Source organism: Sminthopsis crassicaudata, chromosome 2 (assembly GCF_048593235.1).
Source record: "Sminthopsis crassicaudata isolate SCR6 chromosome 2, ASM4859323v1, whole genome shotgun sequence".
Taxonomy (NCBI): domain Eukaryota; kingdom Metazoa; phylum Chordata; class Mammalia; order Dasyuromorphia; family Dasyuridae; genus Sminthopsis; species Sminthopsis crassicaudata.
This window is the reverse complement of record NC_133618.1, coordinates 18,327,019-18,336,992: the sequence shown is the minus strand read 5'-3', so window position 1 is coordinate 18,336,992 and position 9,974 is coordinate 18,327,019. Positions and strand designations below refer to the sequence as shown.

Below are 9,974 nucleotides of genomic sequence, written 5' to 3'. Positions count from 1 at the left end.
CTTTCAGTGGGCTTTTTGGTCATCAGGTATTCAGAATTTGCTCAGCAAATAGTCTCTCTGTCCAGAATGAAACCAATATCTTGCTCCCCTGGGAACCTCTATAATTGTCTTACTAAATTGAGCCACTTATTTTCTTCTTTTTTGTTCTTTCCTTTCCCTTTCCATTAAAGTACAATAAAGATGCTTGATAGACAGTTTATTATGAGGGTAATTGGAATCTAAAGGATGAGTCCTATGGCCCTTACAAGAGAGCAGACTAGTTGAATTAATGCAAATTCAAAAAGCACTGAATATGTGTTTATTGCATAGTACCACTTTTCTAGGCACTTGAGAAACAAAGAGAAACACAACACTGGGAAATGAGTGTACACTGTGAGCATTGTTTTTTTTTTTTTTTTTGGTTTTGTTTTGTTTTGTTTTGTTTTGTTTCTCTTCCCAGATTATTTTTACCTTGTGAATACAATTCTTCCTTTGCAACAACAACAACAACAAAATTCGGTTCTGCACATATATATTGTACTTAAGGTATACTATAAGATATTTAATATGTATGGGAATGCCTGCCATCCAGGGGAGGGGGTGGAAGGTAAGAGAGGAAAAACTCGGAACAGAAGGGAGTACAAGGGATAATGTTGTAAAAAAAAAATTACCTATGCATATGTACTGCCAAAGAAAATGTTATAATTATAAAAATTAATTTTAAAAAAGGAAAAAAAAAGTTATCAAACTGTAAAAAAAAAAAGAGAGAGAGAAACACAAAATAGCTTCTGTCCTTGAGAAATTTAACATTTTAGCAAAGAAGATAATACACATAGGATGTAAACTTCTTGATACAGTAGCTGTTTTTGCCTTTATATATCAAGAGCATAGTCCTATGATGCTTGATATATAGTAAGTACTTCATAAATTCATGTAGATTGATTAGCCAGTCAGCCACTAAAGTGCATGTCCAACCACATTACCTTCCATCTTTCTCAGTAATCTCCAGTGATTCCCTATTGCAGGGGTCCTCAAACTATGGCCCTCCGGCCAGATGCGGCCCACTGAGGACATTTATGGGGCCCGATGGATTATGGCAAATGGGCTGAGGGGCGGAGACAGAGTGTGAGTTTTTGTTTTTCCTATAGTCTGACCCTCCAACAGTCTGAGGGACAGTGAACTGACCCCCTATATTAAAAGTTTGAGGACCACTGCCCTGTTGTCTCCAAGTTCAAATACAAAATTTTCTATTTGGCATTGAAAGCCCTTAAAAATCTGCCCCCCGTTACCTTTCCAGTCTTCTTACATTTTATTCTCTGCCAAATACTCTACAATTCAGTGCCATTGGCCTCCCTGCTATCCCATGAACAAGAGGATCCATCTCTGACCTCTAGGAATTTTTCCTGCTCTACTTCATGCCAGGGAATGCTTTCCCTGCCCATCTCTGTCCATGGGCTTCCAGATTTGCTTCAAGGGCCAACTAAAATCCCATCCTTTACTGGAAGCCTTTACATATCCTTGTAATTCTAATACCTTATTCCTCTTGATTATTTCATATTTTTCCAGTACATAGTTGATTCACATATATTAGTTAATTCATCATCTCTCCCATTGGATAGTGAGATACTTGCGGATCATCCTTTGCCTCTGTTTGTATCCCTAGTTCTTATTTATCACAATGTCTGGCAGGTAGTAGGAGTTTAATAAATGTTTTTGCTTGATTGACAAACAGAATCTTAGCTCACAGAAAGCCACAATTATAAATATATTTTTTAAAGACTTTAAAGACACCCCAAAGCCCATGCAATTGAACTTGTAAATATACGCTTGGCAACATACTCACAAAGTATTCAATTGACCTCTACTTGAATATTTCCAATGAGAAAGCACCCCCTCTCATCTAAGAAAAGTTTCCTAACAACCAGAGGACTAAGTTTTCTCAGAAGTAAGATTAAACTGGGGGAAGGGGACCATTTTCTGGTAACTTCCTACCAATGCTCCTGATTCTGTCCATATACAGTTAATCCCTCCCTAATGTGACAACATTTCTAGTACTTGAAAATAGGCATCAATTCCATCCAAAACTCCTGAAGTTTGTTGTTGCTATTTTTGTTGTTTTTGTCTAACTATGTTCGGGCCTTCAAAAAAAAATACACAAAAAAACAAATGACATGATCTCCATGTCTTTTACCCTTCTGGCTCCCTTAATTTGGCTGTTACTCCAGTTTAGCAATGTCACTCTCAAACAATGGTGGCTAACACAATACTGCATTTGTGATCTAATCAAGACAGAGAGTGATGGGCACTTTACATTCTTATACATGGAAAGTAGGTCATTCAATGTAGTCCAAAATCCCATCTACTTTTTTGACTGTTACTTCACATTATTGACACTTGATAGACTTGTAATGTATTATAATCCCCAGATTTTTTTCAAACTGTTGTTCAACTATATCGCTTCTAGAAGTTCAGTTACACAAATGTAATATCACCAATATTCAGCTCCATTGAATGTTGAAACAGGAGAAAGCATGTGTGAGACAAGTCAAACTACCACTATATAGATCGAATCCTCCCTCATACACTCATGGAAAAAGCCTGGGGTCACACTCCAAGGGCCTTGTGAAGAGCCTTCAACCTGTTCCCTCCCCCACTACTTGTTCACCACTCTAATTTCTTGTCTAGTACCCAAAATCATCAAATCACCACCACTACCTGGACCACTATCTCCCTTCAGATATCCCAAACTTTAAAGCTAAGAATCTTGAAAATGGTGCTTCTAACTCAGTCTCTAGAACCATCATCTAGGGAAACAATACTTCTAAAATTGTATTCTAACAATTTCTTCTGTAAAAACACAAAAAATCTCACCACTCAAAGTCCTTTAATATCCAAATTAAAATGATTACATAAATAAAAATAACAGTAAAGAAAATAGATTTTAATTTATTTTGCTAATGCATCCATAAAACTATAGGATGTGTACCTTTGAGCCATGGCCATAATTTCCTTTATGTGTTATTCACTTCTATAAGAATGTAAATTCTTTGGAGGGAAAAAAGAAGCAAGAAAAAGAGGGAAAAGAGGATGAAGACAAAGAGAAGGAAAAGAAGAAAGAGATCCAGCACTTCATCCACTAAGCCACTTAATAAATAGGGCCAGAACAAGCACAGATTTCTGGAATAACCCATTGGATACCTTTTGAGTCCTACATTACTAAAACCATCATGGACATCTCCAAATGATGTTCCATATATTCAAATCACAATATAAGTAGAATATGATTCATTGTCTCTATCCAAAAGCTTCTCCCTTTCCCTAATTTTGTCATTTCTATTGAGTCTTAGACGTCATCTTTGATTGTTTTACTTTACCTAAGCCCCATTTTTAGTCTTATTGATTTTGACTTTACAAGATCTCTTATATTTTTATCTTTATCTGTACTCCAATGGATATCATCCTAATATTTCATAATTGCATGTCTCCTATTGCTCTCCTATATTCCATTTTCTTACCTTTCCCATTTATTCTCCATATTAGCTAAAATTCCTAAGACACTGATATGAGCACATCACTCCCCTACTCAAGAAATTTTGGTAGCTTCCTATTATGCTATAAAATATAAATCCAACTATTTGCCATTTAAAGTCATTCATTTATTCTTCCAAATTTATTCTGTCTCCTCCCCCCCCCCATGCACCCATGCACTCTATCTTTCAATCAATCTGACCTACTTGCTGCTCCAAATATATCAAACATCCCCTTTGAGGACTCTTTTCCTTTACATGGCCCATTCACATTCATAAAATGAACTTTGTCCCATTCTTGGAATTCCCACTTCCCTACAAAATGAAATTCAGATGTCACCTCTTGCACGGCCTCTTGAACCTCATTGTTGTGTTTTCTTGATATATTTTAAAAAATAAAAAAATTATATATATATATATTTATATATAAATTTTTTTTATTTTTTAAAATTTGTTTTATTAATTTATAATTATAATTTTTGAGAGTACCTATTGCATGAGTAATTTTTTTTTACAATATCATCCCTTGCACTCATTTCTGTTCCGAATTTTGCCCTCCTTCCCTCTACCTCCTCCCCTAGATGACAGGCAATCCCATACATGTTAAATGTGTTATAGTATATCCTAGATACAATATATGTGTGCAAAACCCAATTTCTTGTTACACAGTAAGAATTGGATTCAGAAGGTAAAAGTAACTTGGGAAGAAAGACAATATTGACATATATTTTAATTTAAAAATAAAATATTTTAAATGGTTTAAATACATAAAATTACAAAGGAAAACAATTATATTAGAGAAATTATCAAAAGTTAATATTTATACAATTTTAATGTTTATACATGTTTTAATAAGTTCTCAAGTCCTAAGTTAAACACTAAAGCATAAGATTTTTCTATCTCTCTAGATGTATGCATTTGCTCTTCAACCCAGATGAGAGTAAGATACCAGCATCACCAGCCTTCCACCTTCATCTCTTTTCTCTATATTAGTTTTTTTTTTTTCTTTTCAATGACCCAATTTTTTGATATGCATTCGTTTTTCTCTTTTCCTACAAAACTTTGTTTTTTGGAATCATCCCTTCCTATATACCTTAGTCCCAATCTTTCTTTCAATAACATTAACAGTTTTAAGGATACTGATAATATTTTCATTTATCACAAATAATTTGCCCTGAATGAGTGACTAATAATTATTATTTAATGTTTTCTTTATACATCTTCAGGATATTTTAGATCAAATTGAGTTCTGGTCTTTTTATTATAAATACCTGAAAATCTTTCAGTTTATCAAGTGTCCTTTTTTTCCATTCAGAATCATATGTAACTTTCCGAGTTAGCTATTCTTGGACACAACCCAAGCTCTTTTGCTCTTTGAAATATAAAAGTCTAAATCAGATTGTCTTTTGGTATAGAAGCTGCTAGGTCTTTTAAAATATATTTCCAAAGATTATTAGCGAGAAAAGAAAATAACTTGTGTATTCTAAAATCTTTATAACATCTCTTTGGGGTGGCAAAGAACTGGAACTTTCAAAGATGCTCATTGGAGAAAGGCTGAATAAATTATCAATCTGATTATGAAGGACTACTATTGTGCTGTAAGAAATGGTAAGCTCATTGATTTTAGAATAACATGGAAAGACCGACATGACATAATGAAGAACTCCATCCAAACTATGTACTTTTGGTTTTTATTGTTGTTCAGTCATCTTGTTAAAGATACTAGAGTGGTTTACTATTCCCTTCTCTATTTCATTTTACAGATGAAGAAACTAAAGTCAAAATGGCTAAACGAATTTGCAAATGTCATAGCTAGTGAGTGTCTGAGGATAGATTTAGGCAGATTTTTCTGACTCTAGGCCCAGCCCTCTATTTACTAGCTGATCCATGGTTCCTATTGTTCATAGATTCTCAATTTTTTTATAGATATGAAATTTCATGAATGTGAGATCTCACTCACCCCTGTAGAGACCATTTCTTATGGGAGGAAAATATTGTAATTCATAACAAGACTAATTGTTAGCAAGATTACTTGATGACCATATTAAAAGAGTTCCACAGTAATGAAGAGAAACTTAGAATGTAAAATGATATAAAATTACAGAACCAAAAATGCCTTATCTTAAAAAAAATACTGAGTATAATCATCCCATAGATAAAACGGATCTTTGAATAGAATAGAGGATATTGAGCATTTATTTTGATTTAGAACATAGGGTGGTCATGACTTTGAAACAGGTATGCATAAATCCATCAATATGAGAGACATTACACATAATTACATAAATTACATAAACACATAGTAACATAATACATGCTAGAAGTGATGTAACAAATAAAATTATCAAATAATCATAAATTGAGAATTTATACATGTCCAAAAGTCCTAGAAATGGGCCAAAAGGAATCCATTGTCCATTAGTTCATGTTCCAGGAATCCAATAATTCCTGTAAGTTTTAAAGTCCTACAAGAGTCTCTTCCTGTGTTAGACAATCAAATGTTTCCTGCTGGTTTTCAAGTTCTTTAACAGTCTCCTTATCATCCATGCTCTTTCAGTGCCAGATGTTTCACAGATCTTCTCCTTTTTTTTGAGGTTTTTCTCCTTTTCCTGTCTCTCTCCAGGTGCTTGTTGCCCCCATCTGTTTTTTTCTCTGTCTGTAAAAATACAAGCAAACCCTCTCTCCCAGGCAGTTAACCTATCTAATTTCCTTCTATTTACCACTTTCTAAATCTCTTCTCATCATCTGGCAATTACATTGGAGCTGTTTGCACTGGACACTGACCTGTTGGTTTAAAAAGGCCTGCATTCTCCCCAAGTGTAATCTTTTCTTTTATGTGATTGCTTTTTGGCTGATAGATCACATCAGACTTCTAACCTTCTAAAGGTTCCTTGGGTGTAATCTGAGCTGCCATCATGCCCCACCTATCTTTTGATTGAGTTCTTGGAGTTCCTTCTTTCCTTTTTTTTCCTCTCTCCTCCTAATACACACTTTTGTATTTGTGTGTGTGTGTGTGTGTGTGTGTGTGTGTGTGTGTTTGTATTTTTTTTTTGTATTTTGTATTTTTTTGGAATTTTTTTTGTATTATGTATTTTTTTTTTTTTTTTTGTAATTCTTTTGTATTTTGTATTTTTTTTTTTTTTTTTGGAGGCTGGGGTTAAGTGACTTGTCCAGGGTCACACAGCTAGGAAGGGTTAAGTGTCTGAGACCAGATTTGAACTCAGGTCCTCCTGAATTCAGGGCTGGTGCTCTATCCACTGCACCACCTAGCTGCCCCAGTATTTTGTATTTTAAAAATTTTTTTTGTATTTTGCATTTTTTTGGAATTTTTTTTTGTATTATGTATTTTTTTTTTTTGTAATTCTTTTGTATTTTGTATTTTTTTTCTTTTGAGGCTGGGGTTAAGTGACTTGTCCAGGGTCACACAGCTAGGAAGTATTAAGTGTCTGAGGCCAGATTTGAATTTGGGTCCTCCTGAATTCAGGGCTGGTGCTCTATCTACTGCACCACATACCTGCCCCAGTATTTGTATTTTTAAAAATTTTTTTGTATTTTGTATTTTTTTTTTTTTTTTTTTTTTTTTTTAGTAAGGGGAATAGGATGTCCGTGCTCTAGCCCGGCCCCTGTAGACTCTGCTCGGAGGTCTTCTGTTGAAGCCAGAGAATTGAGACCTTGAACTACTGTAGTTAGTAGCCCTGCCACGATTTCGAGCACGTGGAAAACCTCGATTTGTGGTGCTGATCCCTGGCCGATTGGTCCGTTTTGGTGCCACTTTGATCTGTCTTCCTCTGAAAAGAGAATCATCCAAGTCCAGGGATGTCTTCACAGAATCTTTATCTGAAAATTCTATGTATGCAAACCCCTTAGGACGGCCACTGAATTTGTCACAAAGGATAGTGACTCTCTTAACTGAACCACAACCATGGAAGTGTGCCTCCAGCTCTTCTGCTGTTGCACCATAGTCCACATTGCCCACATAGATGGATCGAGCATCAGCCTCCATCTTCTCCTCAATGGACATGATCACTGGACCAGCCTTGCCTGGGGGTAGGCTCATGTGCATCTGTTTCTCCACCTCATCCTGAAGCTCCTTCAATTTCTCAGTCTCTTCCTCCATCTCCCTTACTCGGGCTTTGATGGCCTCCAGCTCCGGGTCCATGAGAGCACTGTTCTCTGGATTGCCCTTGACCCCGCCCCCCTCTTCCTCCTTCTCCTGACTGCCAGGGGCTCCTGCAAGGGGCCCAGGGTTGAAGGCTTCTGGGGGGGCGTGGCACTGGTGCAGATTCTCCTTGGGCTTGGGTTCTGGCTTGGGCTCTTGCAGCAATTCCTCTGGCCACATGTTGGACCCCAAAATGTGAAGTCCAAGCTAACTCCCTGAAGGGCTCAGAATCAGCCAGTCAGTCCAAGCAAAAGTTGTCCCACGTTAGTTTTAGTTCCAGTACCAGTAGTACTCAAAATGCAGCCAGGAATTAAAGTTCTTTACTGGCTCTTTCCTTGGTTCCCCAGTGAGTTCTTGTCAGACTGGCTCCAGCCTCCAGCCAGCACAAAGGTATATGTGACTTGACTCTATACAGACTCTCTTCTTCCAGACTGATTTCTTCCAGACTGACTTCCCTGCTGAATCTTGGCTCCTTTTATCCTCCCAGAGAATGGGCTTGTGGGGTGGGAACTCCTTAAGGAGCCAATGAGCTAACTCCCTTAAAGGTGTAAACTCCCTTAAAGGTGTAAACTCCTTTAAGGTATAAACTCCCTTAAAGGTGTAAACTCCCTTAAAGGTACAAACTCCCTTAAAGGTGTAAACTCCTTTTAAAGGTGTGAACTCTGAGCTAGAGAATTGTTAAGTACCCACTTACCACCTAGTAATAATCTTAACACACCTACCCCCTGAATCTCCCAAAAAGCATCTCCACTTCTATTTGAAGAATCCCTTTCATCCTTTCAAATTCAGCTTGGGCACCAATATCTCCATGAAGATTTTTCTGAGCCCCCAAAATTACTGTTTACTTTCTAAACTCCCTCACACTTAATACATCTATAGAATAGAGGGAAATAAACAAGTGATAGGATGATGGATCACTCTTTTAGTCTGATGCATCTGGTTAATATAATTGCATTGCATGATGCTGTTTTAACCCAGCTCATTTTTAAATTACTCTAAAAAATACAAATTGTTCAGTTCTTCTGCTGACATCATATTTCATCCAATGGATGATCCAAGCCATTTTTGCCTGCTGCTATTCCCATACTTCTCATTACCCTTCATCTTGGACTTGGATCTCTGGATTCCAGACCTTCAGAAGGCATGTCCCCAGTCCTTGGAAAGTTAAGCTAATAATTTTTGAACTCCTGTTCTCAGATGTAGTCTTTATAATTAAATAAGCCCTCTTAGTCCCATGTATCTCAATGTTCTCAGATACTAGATTTCCTTAGTCATTTGTTTCCCTGCTTTTCTTCTCTGCCCCTCTCCTATATCTTGTTGTGGACCCAATAATTAAAGAAATAGCACCATTACTCTTTTTTTTATTAATAATTTTTATTATATATATATATTTATAATATTATCCCTTGTATTCATTTTTCCAAATTATCCCCCCCTCCCTCTATTCCCTCCCCCCGATGACAGGCAATCCCATACATTTTACATGTGTTACAATATAACCTAGATACAATACATGTGTGTAATTACCATTTTCATGTTGCAAAATAAGCATTAGATTCCAAAGGTACATGTAACCTGGGCAGACAGATATTAGTGCTAACAATTTACATTCACTTCCCAGTGTTTCTTCTCTGAGTGTAGCTACCTCTGTCCATCATTGATCAACTGGAAGTGAGTTGGCTCTTCTTTATGTTGAAGATTTCCACTTCCATCAGAATACATCCTCATACAGTATTGTTGTTGAAGTGTACAGTGATCTTCTGGTTCTGCTCATTTCACTCAGCATCAGTTGATATAAGTCTCTCCAAGCCTCTCTGTATTCCTCCTGCTGGTCATTTCTTACAGAGCAATAGTATTCCATAACCTTCATATACCACAATTTACCCAACCATTCTCCAACTGATGGACATCCATTCATCTTCCAGTTTCTAGCTACAACAAAAAGACCTGCCACAAACATTTTGGCACATATATATCTCTTTCTGCTCTTTAGTATTTCTTTGGGATATAATCCCAGTAGTAGCACTACTGGGTCAAAGGGTATGCACAGTTTGATAGCTTTTTGGGCATAATTCCAGATTGCTCTTTAGAATGGCTGGATTCTTTCGCAATTCCACCAGCAATGTATTAGTGTCCCAGTTTCCCCACATCCCCTCCAACATTCATCATTATTTGTTCCTGTCATCTTAGCCAATGTGACAGGTGTGTAGTGGTATCTCAGAGTTGTCTTAATTTGCATTTCTCTGATCAGTAGTGATTTGGATGAATTTTCTCAATGTCTATTTTACCCTCTGTTTCCAAAACGTCTG

The 9,974-nt window shown here is 36.6% G+C and overlaps 1 pseudogene; it reads right to left on the bottom strand.

The window, feature by feature from the left end:
• Positions 1-7,089: 7,089 nt before the first annotated feature.
• On the bottom strand, positions 7,090-7,623 carry LOC141553114 (polyadenylate-binding protein 2 pseudogene; annotated as a pseudogene).
• Between the last annotated feature and the right edge of the window lie 2,351 nt (positions 7,624-9,974).